The sequence below is a fragment of the Sciurus vulgaris genome (genome assembly GCF_902686455.1).
Source record: "Sciurus vulgaris genome assembly, chromosome: 5".
NCBI classification, from domain to species: Eukaryota; Metazoa; Chordata; class Mammalia; order Rodentia; family Sciuridae; genus Sciurus; species Sciurus vulgaris.
The window spans coordinates 132,220,047-132,235,556 of NC_136465.1; the positions used below are offsets into that span (position 1 = coordinate 132,220,047).

Genomic DNA, 15,510 nt, shown 5'->3' on the forward strand with positions numbered 1-15,510 from the left:
TAAATATAGCTCCCATTAACAGAGTCTTTCTCAGGACAGGACCCATCCTTTTCCATTTTAATGTTCATAGGAGCTACTGTCATTTTTATATTTGTTAAGGAATTTACAGTGTTACAGGGCATCCATTTAAGTATCCTTTTCTCTGAGTTTTGACAAATTTATACACTTATGACCATCACTGATTCAGAATAGAAGGTTACCTCTGACTAGAAGGTTAACTGACTATAGAGTCATCGTGATTGCCCAAGCAACCACTGACTGACTTTTTGTCAGTGTAGTTTTTTTTTTTAAAGAGATCCAAGCAAATGGAAATGTAGAGTGTATTCTTTTCTCAACATAATTTTTAAATTAATATTGCATGTATCATTCATTCACTTCTTTTGGATAGTGTATTTTTGTTGTTGTTGTTGTTGTTTTTTTTGGTCTAGTACTTTACTATTAGGCACCTGAAATGTTAATGAAATGAATGCATTGGTACGGTAAATATCCTTAGTGAATGAGGAAGATGCTACAACTATTTCTAGTTTTGTATGCTGCTGGGCTTAAATTTGTGGATAAGTTAATAGTGAAAGTGTGCAAGGTTTAAAGAGTATAATATGTTTGTTCACACTGTCCCTTCCCCTGCTGAATTTTCTTGGAACTCTTGTTTCATATGAATTGAATGTAAACACGAAGATTTATTTCTGGACTCTCAATTCTATTTGATATGTCTATTCTTATGCCAGTATGATTATAGACTGCAAGTTTGAAAGTAGGAAATGATAATCCTCCTTCAACCCTCTTCTTTTTCAAGATTGTTTGGATTAGTCTGTGTCCCTCTAATTTCCATTTGAATTTTAGGATTACCTTGTTGATTTCTGCAAAGAAGCCAGGTGAAATTCTGATAGGGATTGTGTTCAATCAGTAGATTAGTGTTGGGTATATAGCAATCTTAAGTCTTCTGATCTGTGAACCTTGAATTGCTTTCTATTTATATAGCTCTTAATTTCTTTTTAGAAATGCTTTGTAGTTTTCAGAGGATATGTACTTCTTTTGTTAAACTTATGCTTCAGTATTTTAATCTCTTTGATGGTTTGGAAATGGAATTGTTTTCCTAATTTCATTTTTAGGTTGTTCATTGTTGCTTGGAAATGCAATTAATTATTGCATATTGATTTTTGTACCCTGTAATCTTCCTGAACTTTTTCTTTTAACTATTGTAGAATATGTTGTTATACTGTCATTAAAGAATCTAAACTATTATTAAACTGCCATAAAAAAATCGACATTTTTAGTGTCTTCTTTAGGATTTTCTTCTTATGGGATCACCTCATCTGCAGTTAGAGGCACTTTCACTTCTTGTCCAGTCTAGATTCTATTTCTTTTTCTTGCCTAATTCTAGTTAGATTCTTCAATACGGTGTTGACTAGAAGTGGCAAGAGTGAACAGCCTTATCTTGTTCCTGATCTTAGAAGGAAAGCATTCAACCTTTCACTATTAATTATGATAATACTTTAAAAAATTTTTTTTGTAAAATACCTTTTATCAGTTTGAGAAAGCTTCCTTCTATTTCTAATTTGCAGTTTTTATCATAAAGGGATGTTGGAGTTTTTTCGAATACTTTTCCTGTATCTTTTGATGTGTGGTTTTTACTTTCTTATCAATATGGTATGTTGCATTTTTGATTTTTGTATATTGAACAAATTTTATATTCCTGGGATAAATCCTGTGTAGTTAAGGTGTGAAATCCCTTTTATATGTTGCTGAATTTGATTTTCCAGCATTTTGTTGAGGATTTTTGTGTCTTAATTCCATAAGAGATATTAATCTTTAGTTTTCATTTTTTGTGATGTTTTTGTTGTTATCTAGGTAAAAATGGTCTCATAGAATGAATTTGGAAGTGTTCCAGGTGCTTCTGTGTTTTGGAATGGTTTACAAACTAGTGATATTAATTTTTCTTTTAAGTGTTTGATAGAATTCATCATCAGAGTCATCTGGGCCTGGCCTAGGCTTTTTTCCCAGGGAAAAGTTTTTAACTTGCTAATGCAGTTTCTTCAACTTTTGTTATTGGTTCATTTAGGTTGCCATATTTCTTTCTAAATCAGTTTTGATAGTCTGTGACAGTTTAGGGATTGGTTCATGCAGTTAGCATGCAGTTGTTCATTTATTTCTTTATGATCCTTTCAAGTGTCTGTAAGTTTGGCAGTTATATGTTCTTTTTCTTTCTTGATTTTAGTATTTTGAGTCCCCCTCTTCCCCTTAGTCAGTTTGGCTCAAAGTTTATTTTGTCGTTTTTAATAGTAAACTTAAAATTTTTCTCTTTTGCTTTTCTATTACTATTTCATCTTTATTACCCCCTTCTCATTACTTTTGGTTTAGTTTGTTCATCTTTTTCTAGTTACTTAAGGTAAAAGTTTAGGTAATTGTTTTTTTTTTTTTTTTAACGTAGACATTTAGAACTATAAATATCCCTCCAAACTCTGCTTTGACTGTATTACATAAGGTTTGGTATCTTATTTTCAAGTTTATCTAGTTTATTCCTAAATTAGAAATTTCTCATTTTTTTTTTACTTGTAGTTATTTAGAAGGATGTTGTTTAATATCATCATACTTATGAATTTCCCAAATTTCATTTTATTATTTCTAATTTCATTCTCTTATGGTTTGGGAACATGCTGTTATTCTGGAAAATGTTTCATTAGCTCATGAAGAATGTGATTTGCTGTTCCTTGGCTATTCTGTAAACATCTGTTAGATCTTGTTTCATACTGCTTTCAGTCACCTCATGGACTTGTTGATCTCTTTAGTTGTTGCATCCTCGGTCCCTGCACCTGGGAGCAGATTGAACCTACCTTGCATGCTGGGCAAGCATACTACCACTGAGTTGTATCAACCACCTTTTCATTTTATTTTGGCATAGAGTCTTGCCAAGGCTGGCCTCAAACTTGAGATTCTCCAGCTCAGCTTCCAGAGTTGCTGGGATTACAGACCTGCAGTACAGACCCCAGTATCACACCTGGTTACCTGGTTACATCTATTAGTGAAATGGATTATTTTTAAAATCTCCCAATCACTATTTTTCTCCTTCCTTCCTTCCTTCCTTCCTTCCTTCCTTCCTTCCTTCCTTCCTTCCTTCCTTCCTTCCTTCCTTCCCTCCCTCCCTCCCTCCCTCCCTCCCTCCCTCCCTCCTTCTCTCCTTCTCTCTCTCTCTCTCTCTCTCTCTCTCTCTTTCTTTCTCTTTCTTCTTCTTTTTTTTTTTTTCACTCCAACTTTCTTATGGTTGTTTTTCATGATATACATATTTCTTTGCTTTTACTTTCTTTTTGGCATTTTTCAAGATATATCCTTTGGTCAGCATTTTTTTTTTTCCCCCAGTCTGACATTCTCTGCAATTCTGTTGGATTGTTTAATCCTTTACATTTAGGATTATTTAAGTTGAACATATGTCTGTCATTTTGTTGCATTTTTGTGTCTCTTTTTGTGTTCTGAACCTTATTTATTATTCTCTTTATATCAAATGATTTTTTATAGTGTAACATTTAAAAATTTTTTCAGTGATACTGCCATAGTATTATTTTGTATTACTTTCTTACTTGTTGCCCGAGGGTTTATTACATGTCCATTAACCTTATTAGAATCTGCTTTTAGGCTTGTACTAATGCCAGTCAGATTAAAAAAAAAAAAAACTTTTATAAAACTATTTTCTCCATTTGGTTCTACAATCACGCAGCTATATATTACAAGCCCAACATGATATCACTATTGTTATTACTTGACACAATTTTCATGTTATTTAAAGAAATAGAGAAAGTAAAGGAGTGCAAATATGTATTTATAGAATTTGTGATAAACTTTCTGTTCTGGTTCTAATTTTCTGTGGATTTGGGTTATAGTATTTCATTTTCTTACTCCTAAATAGCTTTCACCCACCTGCTTTGTGCTGTTAACAGTTCAATATATTTCTGTATATTATAGATTCAACAGTACACTTGCATGCACATTGTTTTACAGTTTCTTTTTATGTCAGGAGAAGAAATTTGTATTTATACTGACTTTTTTAGTTATACAATATATTTGTAAGGTCTGCTAGCTATTGATTCTGTGTGTCAATAAACTGAGTTTAGTTTGTCTTTTGAAAGATAGGTTGGATATAAAATTCCTCCTTGACAATTTTTTCTTCATTTGAACACTTTTAATATATTACTCCACAGTTTCCTGGTCATCATTGCTTCTGATGAAAAGTCAGTTGTTAATATTACTGTCCCTTGTGTATGACATGTCATTTTTATTGCTTTCCAGAGTTTTTCTTTGTTATTAGCTTTTAGCATATTTTCCTGTGATGTTTATGGGCATGCATCTGGTTGTTTATCCTTGGAGTTAGTTGAGTTTCTTGGACTTGTAAATTGATGTTTTTCCTCAGATTGGGGAAGTTTTCAGCTATTATTTCCTCAGATGCTTTTCAGTTTCTTTTCCTCATATTCCCATTACATTTACTTTGGTTCACTAAATAGTGTCCTATATTTCTATGAGATTCTGTTCCTTTTTCATCACTTATTTTACTCAGTATTGCATAATCTTAATCGTCTAACTTAAAATTTGGCCAGTCTTTTTTTTTTTTTTTTTTTTTTTTCGCCAAATTCAAGTTTACTACTCAGCCCCTCTTCAGAGTTTTTCCTTTCATTAATTTTATTTGTCAACTCTGTAATATTTGAATGTTAACATCTTCTTAAAGATAATTTATTTGATGAGATGTTGTCATTATACCTTCCTTTATTTTTTAAGCATTGTTTCCCTAAATTAGTGAACATATTTATAATGACTGCTTTGAAGTCTTCATTAAATCTGACATCTAGGTCTTCATACAGGTAGTTTCTATTACCTTCTTCTTTTCTCCTGTATATTACCCTCTTTTATTTCTTTGTATGTTAAAATTTATGTGTGTTGGAGAACTGAGCTATAATACATTGAAGCATCTGTGGACACTGATTCTCCCTCTTCTGAAGTTTGTTGTTTGATTGTTAAAACAGTTTAATGAAATTTTATATCCCTTGCAGTGTGTGAAATACCTGATGTCCCCCATCAGAGGGTGCAGCTTTGGACATGGACATTTTTATCTTGGAATGACAGTGGTTTTTAACAGGGCTGTCTCTGTCCTTTTCACTTGTATCTCTCTTAAGCTCTCTGTTACTGTTGATATTATTCGTAGGTATTCCTCTCGTAATATTTCTGATGATTATTCTATTGTTTTTGACAGTTTCCTGGGGCATAAATTACTCCACAATCTGATTGAATTAAATTTTGGGCCCTTTGTGTGAGTGTGTATATGTATTTATAATACCATATATGTAATATATATAATTATATAATTGCCTCATATATTAATATACATTACATATTACATATATAACATATATTATCATAATATATAATATACACACACATAATTTTTTTGGCCAATCTTTAATGTTTGTTCTGAACACAGGAGGGCTCTTCTTAGCTGTCTCTTAACCCCAATTCTCTTTGGTAAACTAGCTGACCTGTGGTTTAGTTTGTTGCTCCTGGAGCTTCCATTTCCTTTTAGTCATTTACTACCATATTCTCCACATTTTTGAGAATAGTTGTAGGCTTGAACTTCCCTACACTCTGTTCCAGATAAAGTCATTCCTTTGGGGAGAGTTTCAGAGTGTCTGCTTTTAGTGTTCTCTGCAGCAGAATTTCTGAACCTCTGCTCTGGACAAGGACTGTGGACTGTTGTTGGGCTTGCTTTTCCTTGTGTGGTACCTCCATCATAGGATCCATCATGTGAAGGAGATGGGTTGAAGGCAAATGGGGCCTCAGTATTCCAGGCCTTTCATGTTTAGAGTAGAGCCTCTGTTTCAAGGCTGGTGAAGGAAGGTAGGGGAAGGCTATAAGAAATTCTGTTTTTCCTGTCTTGTGGGGTGGGGGTATACAGTAGCACTTGACAGGGAAGTGAGAACGCCGTCTGCATTCTCCATCTATACTGAGTATAGCTTACATAATGTTAGCTGGCAGTGGTAGGGAGGAAGCAGTGTGGCTCAGCTGCTATAGGTTCTTATTATTTTTATTGAGATTCAGTAGACTGTCTTAAATATTTTCTTTATTTGCTGTATTTCTTTAGAACAATCTAAAAAGAAGAATGTTTTTTTTTTCCTCCTTAAGTAATTTTCTCTATGGTTTTTTTCACTGATTGAATTTCTAATATCAAATCAACTTTGTTTTGCCTTGAACAAATCTTACTTGTTCATAGGGCATTTTTGTGAATTTGATATGCAGGTACTTTGTTGAGGATATTTGCTTGGATGTTCAAGAGGTTTTCATTGTTGTATTGTTTTTGGTTTGGGTGTCAGACTAATGCTAGCCTTATAAAAGTGATTTAAAAATATTCCCTCATACTCTATTTTCTGGAAGACATTGTATCTTCTTTCATTACTACTTCTTAAATATTTGGCAGAATTCCCTGGTAAACCTCTAGTTTTTCAATGAGTTCAGTTGTTTTAGTAGATAAGACTTTGTTCCCCTCTTTTCCTGAGTGAGTTTTGAGAGTATGAAGTTTTTAAGGAATACATCCATTTCATCTTATTTGTATAGAATTGTTCTGGTAATCCTTTATTATCCTTTTATTGCTTGTGTTTTTATAGTCATATATTTTCTCATTATTGGTAGTTTTTGACTTGTCACTTTGCCTAAGAGGTGCATTGATTATTTTATTTTTTTAAGAACTAGATTTTTTTTTTCTTCCCGCCCCTGTCTGCCTTTTCTGCTCTTAATGATTTTTTCCTCTTCATTATTTCCTTCCTTTTGCTAGCTTTTGGTCTCTTTTGCCCTTCTTTTTGTAGATTTTTTAAGGTGTAAACTTAGATGGTTGACAAAGATCTTTTCAAATGTGAACACTTAAAATTACAAATTTTCCGTTGGGCACTGCTTTAGCACCATTCCACAACTTTTGTTTTATAGTTCAAATATTTTGCAATTTTCCTTTGCAATGATTCCATGATGTATGCATTATTTAGTCAGAGAACATCTTTTATATAAATTCATTCTGTTAGATATATTGTTTTTTAAAAATGACCTTCACTTTGGCAAATGTTTCATTTTCCCCTTTAAAGAATTTTGAAGCTACTGTTATTGTTATGGTGTTCCATGAATGCCAGTTAGATCTAGTTGGTTCATGTTCTTCTATTTTTCTGTTGCTGACTTTTATTAATTTGATCTATTGTTTCTGAGAAAAGAGCATTGCAATTTCCAAATGTAATGGCAGATTTGTCAGTTTCTTCTTTCTGGTTTACCATTTTTTGATACATTTATTTTGAAGCTCTGTTGTTAGGCACAGTTGAGGAGTGTTTATCTTCTTGGTGAATTAGCCCTTTTATCATTTAATATTTTCTTCACTTATGGTAATTTTTTTTGTTGTTGTCTTGAAGTGTACTTATTCTGCTACTGATGTGACCATACTAGCTTTCCTTTATTTTTGTTTTTCAAGGGTATGTTTTTCACAACCTGTTATTAGCCTGTCATTATATTTAAAGTGTGTTGCATGTAGTTAACATACTCTTTTTTTTAAAGCCACTCTGATGGTGTCCCTTTTAATTAGACCATTTACATTTAATGTAATTATTGATAAATTTGGATTTAGATAAAAAGTTTAATATATAAATTTTCTATTGCTTTTTCTTTTTTTTAACTTTGATTCTTTTCTGCCCTTCTCCTCCTTCTCCTCCTCCTCCTTCGTCTTCTTATTGATTTATTTTTTCATTTAAATTTTATCGAGTTTTTTAGTATGTTTCTTTGGATAGTTTTTTTTAAGAGATTACTTAAGGAATTATACACTTAACTTTTTGCTTACTGCATTACTTACTTAGGTTGGCTATAATAAATTGTCCCAAACTGAGTGTCTTAAAATAACAGAAATTGATTCACATTCCTGAATCATAGAAACCTGGAATAAAGGTGTCTGCAGGGTTATACTTCCTTTGAAGACTGTAGGGAATGCTTCTTGCCTCTTGCAGCTTCTGGTGGTTGTTGCCAGTTGTCTTTGGCATTCCTTGGCTTAAAAGCTACATCTCTGGCTTTGGCCTCCATCTTCACATAATGCCCTTTCCCTTTCTATATTCAAATCTCTTTTGCCTTTCTTCTATAAAGGCACCAATCATTGGATTTAGGCCTCTGAAATCCAGTATGATCTTGCCTTTGATTACATTTGCAAACAACCTGGTGCCAAATAAGGTTGCCTTCAGAGGGCCTAGGAGTTAGGTCTTAACTCCCTGGGTATACACCTCATCCCACTGTACTTGTATCAGTTCAAGTGGAATGTGAAAACTTTGTTAGTATGCAGTTCCTTTTACTTCTTTTTATGTTCTAATTGTGATATGCGTATTATACATAATTCACATATTCTTCACACCTTAGGGTAATTTTTGCTTTAAACTATCATGCCTATTTTTAAAAAGGAGGAAAATAGTAGTCTACCACAGGGATTGGCAAAACCTGGCTGCAGGCTAAATCCAGTCTGCCACCTGCTTTTATAAATAAAGTTTTATTGGAATACATACTACTTGTGGTTTTTATATATGATCTGTGTTTGCTTTTGCGTCTACAGAATTGATTAATTATAACAGAGACTGGCTTAAGAAGCCTAAAATATTTACCGTCTAATGATCCATTATAAAATAGTTTGCTAACTCTTATACTATGTATTTGCCATTTTTGTTGTTTTTCTTTAATTCATGAAATTATAAGTTTCCTAGTAGGATTATTAACCTTTTTGTCCAAATGACTTGTTTTCTTTACAGATCTGTTTATGATGAATTGTTTGTTTTCTTTGATCTGAAAATGTCTTTATATCAGCTTCAGTTTTTAAAGAATACTTTTGTTCCATACAGTATTTTGGCAACTACCCTCATTAGATGGTTCACTCTCTGTTTTTCCACAGTCTCCACTACTTTCTGATTGATACTGATTGCCATTTGATATTCACTATTGAGCCTATATGATTATACTTCTTACTATAGCATCAAGATAAAGTAAAAATTTCACTCTTTATTTGTCTCTATACTGAGAAAACACTGAGAAATGTGTGTTTCAAGAAAAAGTAGAAGAGACAATGTATTTTAATAGCATTCAGAATATTTCAACATATTCACTATGCAAAAAGGGTCTTTGTTTTCTGACTAGTCTTTTTAAACATTGGAGTATTAAATTAATGTAGCATTAATTTTCAAAATGCTTTTTAACTCATTAAGCCATTGTTTTCTTTTTCAAATCATCTTTTTCTTGTAACTTTTATTTCTATCCCAAATAACTTTTTGACATAAATTTTCAGTTTAGTTTTTGCACTTTCTTGCTTTTTTATAGCCCAGTCACAGTAAAGTTGGAATACACCTGAATTTGGAGCCAGAAATCCTGTGTTGTTTTCCCTGGCTCTGTCTGGTTGTATAAGTGAGACCTTTTATAGGGCACTCCTACCAAATTACAATGTCTTTTTCTTTCAAACAAGGTGCTTCAACTAAATGTGCTCTGAGACTTTTTTCGGCTCTTAGAAGGCTGTGTTTGTTGTCTACATTACTCTTTGCCAGCAACCTTGTCTATGCATTGTTACTTTATTCCAGAGGTTCTTAACATTTTTGTTCCAGGAATTTTTATGACTCTTTGAAACATCTGCACCTTTTCTCAGAATAATATTTTATAGATGCAAAACTAAATATATATACTTATGCAGACCGATTATATTGGAATACAGTTTTTAAAATATTGAGTAAATAAATAAACTCAGTGACATTCATATTAACACAGTCTAGTGGTATGTAGTAATTTTTAGACTAGCGATGAGTATAAATGATAAATGGAAGGAATATGAAAATATATGTGATTTCTAGTGGTAACAAATACCACAGGTGTGGGACTGAGTTTGTGACACAGTGGTAGAGCACTTGCCTAGCATGTGTGAGGCACTGGATTTGAAACTCATTACCACATGTAAATAAATGAATAAAATAAAGGTCTATCAATATCTAAAAAATATTTTAAAATATGTATATCTAAAAAAATCACAGGCGCTGGTACCTAATATCACTAGGGCTTATTGCCTGCATTTTAAATAAGGAAATACTAAATTTCAGAGGGTTAGTAAAATAAAGATTAAGTTTCTCTCCCACCCCTTTTTGTAAATTGGTTATGGTGTGGGGCAACCATATTAGATTAGGTTGATCATTTACTCTTGAATCATGGGAAAGTTGAATATATGAATAACTATGATAGTTACAAAGTAGAAGTGTTCTTCAAGGAAACAGAAGGATCTGGTATAGTGAGACAACTATTAAAACACTGGGGAACATTTGTAAAAATTTATAATGATTGTACTGTTTAAGTGTCTTTAAACAAAATTGAAATAGGAAATAGTAAAATGTGTGGTTTGCAGAAAAAATGTAATTAGTTACTTCTCCTCAACTCAAAAAGCCTGGTACTACATCAGAATATCAGGAAAATAAATGTACATTTATATCTTTAAAGTATTTTTAAATGATTTGCAATAACTAAAATTAACCTTTGCTAGTCATCTTCTCATCAAACAAGATGCTTTTACTGTAGTCCTTTTAAAGAAAATATTTTTGTAAAATTATAGTTAATAAAGGATTTAGTATATTCTTGTGGTTTATTTATTCAATAAAGTGTATCTGTTATGTCTCATTATTTTAGGTTCTTGAGATAACAGTGGTAAGCATAATAGACAGTTTCCTTTGTTTAAGGCACTTAGCATTCTAAGGGGGAAGAGACAAGAAACAAAAGAGTTGAGAACAAAATTCAGGTAGTTGGGTGTTCAATGAAGGCTTTTCTAAAGACAATTAGGCAGAATGTTAATGTCAGGAAGCCACTAGATATTAAAGATTTGGGGTTAGATCATTGGCAAGGAGGAGCAAAGGTAAAGACTCAAGTTGAGAAAAAAAGCTGGTATGGCTGGGACTTAGTAAAAGGGTAAGATATCCTTCTTTTCTTCCTTTCATTGTAATTACTACTTTGCCTAGATCCCTAATCCTCTTGCTTCTCATGCTGTTACACTGTGTTTAAATCCACCTCTGCCGTATATACTGTTCCTGTACTCCTGTGGCTGCATGTGACTGGAGAGCACCATTGTTGAGTGGGTCTTTAGTACTACTTGGCCGTTCTGCTTACTGTATTTCCCCTAATCTCTTCACTCTCCCCTTTCTTAGAAGACTGTACCTTTTCCTCTCTGTATATGAAAATATTGATCATACAGGTGTTAAGCAGTTTAAGTTAGTTTAAGTTTTAGGCAGCAGAAAGACTATAGAAACACCCCCCACCCCTGTCTTAATTTTAAATGCCAATCTTATTTAAACATAAAAAAATGACATTTTAATTTTCAAGTTTGTGATTCAGAAATTATTGAAATTTTGTCATTTAAGTTCAGTAGTACTCCCCTTATTATTCTTCATTTTACTTAGGACCTTAAGCCTTGGTGGTAGAAAATTCTGTCCTAAGATGCTGGGCCTTTTAGACAGATACATGTGTCAGGCCCAGAATTCTTGATATGTTTGTGAGAGAATTATACTCATAAATTATACACATAAATAAGTAATATTTCAAGACAACTACCCCGATAATCTCTTGCCAGGTGTCCTCTTGAGAGTGACATCATCTTTAAACGTGGTGTGACAATTCCTGATGAACTGCTATGATGCCCAGGAAAGACAGGGCAACCTGGAAGTCCAACTATTTTCTTAAGATTATACAGCTTTTGGGTGACTATCCAAAATACTTCATTGTGGGAGCAGTATGTGCTCCAAGCAGATGCAGCAGATCTACATGTTCCTTGGAGGGAAAGCTGTGGTGTTCACAGGCAGGAACACCCATGATGTGCAAGAACATCTGAAAAGTGACCCAGCTCTGGAGAAACTGTCTCCCCGTATCCAGGGGAATGTGAGCTTTGTGTTCACCTAGAAGGACTTCACTGAGATCAGGGACATGCTGCTGACCAGTAAGATTGCAGTTGCTGCCCATTGCTGGTGCTATTATACCTTGAGAAGTCACTGTGCCAGCTCAGAACAGTGGTCTGATGCCCAAGAAAACTTCCTTATTCCAGGCTTTAGGCATCACCACTAAAATCTTAAAGGAACAAAGTGGGAGCCAGTGAAGCTACCCTGCTGAACGTGCTGAACAGCTTCCCCTTCTTTGGGCAAATCATCTAGCAGGTATCTGACAATGGCAGCATTTACAGTCCTGAAGTGCTTGACATCACAGAGGAGACTCTGCGTTCTTGCTTCCTGGATGGTGACCACAAGTATTGCTAATGTTTGTTTGCAGATTGATTTTCAAACTGTTGGATCAATGCCCCATTCTATCATCAATGGGTGTTTAAGTGGGTTCTGGCTTTGTGGAAACTGAGTACAGCTTCCCACTTTCTGAGAAGGTGAAGGCTGATCCATCTGCATTTGTGGCTGTTGCCCCCATTGGCTGCTGCCACCACTGCTACTGCTCCTGCTGCTGTGGCCACCCCCAGTCGTGGTTGAAGCCAAGGAAGAGTTGTAGGAGTTTGAATGAGGATATGGGATTTCATTTCTTTGAGCAGTCATCAAAAAGCAACCAATTTAGTCAGCTTTATATACAAAACAAGGAAATAAAGACTTGCTTTTCTTAAAAAAAGAAAGAAGCTGCCATTACAGAAAATGGACACAAAATTAAGTTATAAAACATTAAATTATGACTAGAGAGTAAGTTGATTTCAGGGAATATTGTTGATTATATTTTATTTTTCTTTTAAATGTAAGTAACTTCTCATTTTACGTGTTAATTGCAATCCTGCGAAATCTGTATTATTAAAATGTTCAGAAAAAAAAGATTTAAGTTAATACGGCAATCTTCCCAGACTGAGTATATGAAACAAATTCTTTAAAAAAAAATATTTTTTCAGTTGTCAATGAACTTTGTTTATTTATATGTGGTACTGAGAATCGAACTCAGTGCCTCACACATGCTAGGCAAGTGCTTTTACACAGCACCACACAGAGCCACAACTTTACACATTACACTTTACACAGAGCTACAACTTTACACATTACACTTTACACAGAGCTACAACTTCAACACCCAAAACTGAAATTCTTGAGTTTTATTTATTTTTATTTTATCTGCCTTTGATTCTTGTATGCACCACTAGTCATTAACAGAATTTTGAAAACATTCATTCATGCCTTCAAACTAAAAATTAGATCATAGTGACAGGAATACATTTGTGATTATAATCTATTAACAAGAAAAAGTTACTTGACATAGTTTTAGAATTTGAGAAACCCTCAGGTTTTAAAAATAATGGCTAAGTGCATTTACTTCAACTTATAGAGCTTCTGTGAAATTTGTCGCATCTTGTAGTTCTAATTAATCACCAACCTGGAACATAATATCCTATTTATAAAAAAAGAAAAGAAAAACTTCTCCAACTGGTCCATCTGTTTTAACAGGACTAAATTCACATTTTAGCTTAAAGCTGAGTGTATAATGACTACCAAATTACAGATATTTTAGATATCATTTCCAGCCTCCAAAATATTTGGATATTGTTATAAATACTATTGAACAATGAAGTGGGAGAATAAAGGAAACATGGGAAGGTTACCACTTTTCTGAATCTAGTACCTTGACACAGAACGTTTAAAATATAAAATTTTGGAGCTGCGTGCATTTAAAAAATTCCATCTAAATCACTATTTTGTGTGTTTGGAAACTGAGGCCCAAGGATTAAAATTGGATCAGTTGTTGCTGTTTTTTTTTTTTTTTTTTTAAACTTTAATCCTTAGAGTTTTGCCTTTTCTAGAATGTCCTCATAGTGGAATCATTAGTGGTCTTTTTTGTCTGGATTCTTTCTAAATTAAGATTGATATGTTGAATGACTTCCTATTTCATTCTTTTTCATTGTTGAATAATATTCTGTATGTACTCTGTCTATTCACCTATTGAAGAACGTTGTTAGTATAGATGTTCTTGGATGGGTTTTGATGTGCTCATATTTCAGTTCATTTTGGTAAATACTTAAAGGGGCACAATTGCTGTTTATGTTAAACGTGTGTTTTTAAATTTATACTGCTGAACTGTTTTAAAATGATTACTTGCTTTCATTTTTGAAAGCTGAGTTTTAGAATTCTTCACTGATAATTTTTCTTTTTCTTTCTGTACTTAAAAAAATTTCATCCACAGTACCCTCATTTGCATTGTTTCTGATGTCATCCCTACACTTTAATGCTTTAAGATTCTCTTTTTATGCCGGCCGTGGGGGGGGGGTGGGGGGAATGGGGGGGCTATACTGGGGTGTGAACCTAGGGCCTCACACATACCAGGCAAATGCTCTACCACTAAACTACATCCTCCAGCCCTTTTTTATTTTGAGACAGGGTCTAACTCTTTTACCTGTGCTGGCCTTAAGGTTGGAATACTGTCTCAGCCTCCTGAGTAGTTGAGATTATAGGCATATGCCATCACACCTGGCTAAGATTTTCCTCCTTTGCTGATTTTCAGTAATTTTATTCTAAAATGTAATGATTGTTCTCCTTGGAGGTTGAATTTGTAGTATATTTCTCAACAAATTAAATATAATTGTTGTTTTTTATTTTTTTCACTCTTCCTGGGAAAGTAGTTACCCTAATGTTAGACCTTTGGAAAGATCCTGTTTGATACCGTTGCATAGTTCATGGTTCATTTTACCACAGTTCTTATTTTTTACTTTTTTCTAGTTAATTTTCTCACTGTTGAATTTTAGATTTTTTTCTACCAATATATCTTCAAGTTCATTAAACTTTTTTGTAGTATCAAATCTGCTGTTAATCCTAGCCAGTGGTTTTTTTTTTTTAATGTTTGAATTTTTATCTCTAGAAGATCAGTCTCAGCCTTTAAAAATATATTTCTAATTTTCAAGTAAGTAAACTCATAAAGATGTTTCATATGCCCATAACCTAGCTTTTCCTAAAGGTGTTATCTTACATAACTATAGTGCATTAGTGAAACCAGCAGTTGATTGGCATGATATAATTAGACTTCAAATCTGTCTCTGATTTTACCAGTTTATGTATGCATCCACTCTTTCATATTATGGTGTTTTATTACATGTCACATAACCACCATCAAAATCAGGATACAAACTTTTCTGTGACCTTTAAGAAATAGCCTTGTGTTGCCAGTTGGGGTCTTTATTATACCTTGTATTATTGTCACATTCATTTTTTATCTTTGGGTGTTTGCAATGTATTTGTAATATCTGGTTTAACATTTTTGTGTACTAATTCTATCATGTAACGATTTATTTCCTTTTATTGTGTTTCACTTTTTCAGGGGTTATATTTCCTGCATTTTGATTGAGTGCTGCATACTTAATTTTACATTCTTTTATGCTAGAGTGTGTTGAATTATTTTGTATATTGTTGGAATTTGTTTTTGAGGCATAGCTGTGTTACTTAGAATCATGATCTTTTTGGAGGTTGCATTTAAGCTTTGTTAGTGCTGGTCCAGAGC

General features: G+C 33.3%; 1 protein-coding gene and 1 pseudogene across 4 annotated transcripts in view; both read left to right on the plus strand.

Moving 5' to 3' along the window:
• CNOT2 (CCR4-NOT transcription complex subunit 2) overlaps positions 1-15,510 on the plus strand; it is a 98,341-nt gene that overhangs the window by 14,688 nt on the left and 68,143 nt on the right. The window lies entirely within an intron of this gene.
• LOC306662566 (large ribosomal subunit protein uL10-like) lies at positions 7,711-13,054 on the plus strand (annotated as a pseudogene). Its single transcript has one exon. The product of its transcript is annotated as a large ribosomal subunit protein uL10-like (transcript).